Source organism: Sinocyclocheilus rhinocerous, unplaced genomic scaffold (assembly GCF_001515625.1).
Source record: "Sinocyclocheilus rhinocerous isolate Xijiao unplaced genomic scaffold, SAMN03320098_v1.1 scaffold5650, whole genome shotgun sequence".
Classification (NCBI taxonomy): domain Eukaryota; kingdom Metazoa; phylum Chordata; class Actinopteri; order Cypriniformes; family Cyprinidae; genus Sinocyclocheilus; species Sinocyclocheilus rhinocerous.
The window spans coordinates 77988-78498 of record NW_015648735.1 but is presented as its reverse complement, the minus strand read 5'-3'; positions in this window follow the sequence as shown (position 1 = coordinate 78498).

Genomic DNA, 511 nt, shown 5'->3' with positions numbered 1-511 from the left:
ATATATACATATATATATATATATATATATATATATCTCCCAGTCTGGCGAGTAAACGAAAACATTTACTAGCCAATGGCGATTCAATTGCCAAGGTGTCCGTAGAGGGTTGTGCCGTTTCTAAACGCTGTCAGAGAAGCGCACACACGTGAAGACCATGCTCATAGAGCGTGGGAGTTATTTTTGCTGCTTTATAGGCCTTGAATGGTTAAATACGCACACTTGTATGTGTTAAAATTTCCCGTCTTTGCAAGTATCCTCGTAAACACAGTAATTAAGGTTTTAAGTGAGAGCAAACAGCTTAGAAAGAAAACACATATAACAGTATATTAGATCCAGTGGTGGAGGTAACGAATTACAATTACTCACGTTACTGTAATTAAGTAGTTTTTTCAGGTACTTGTACTTTTTTGAGTATATTTTTAAAGCTGTACTTTTACTTGTACTTAAGTACAAATTAAGCAAAATAATCTACTTCGTTTCTCTTAAATCATAGTTCGTTACTGAGTAC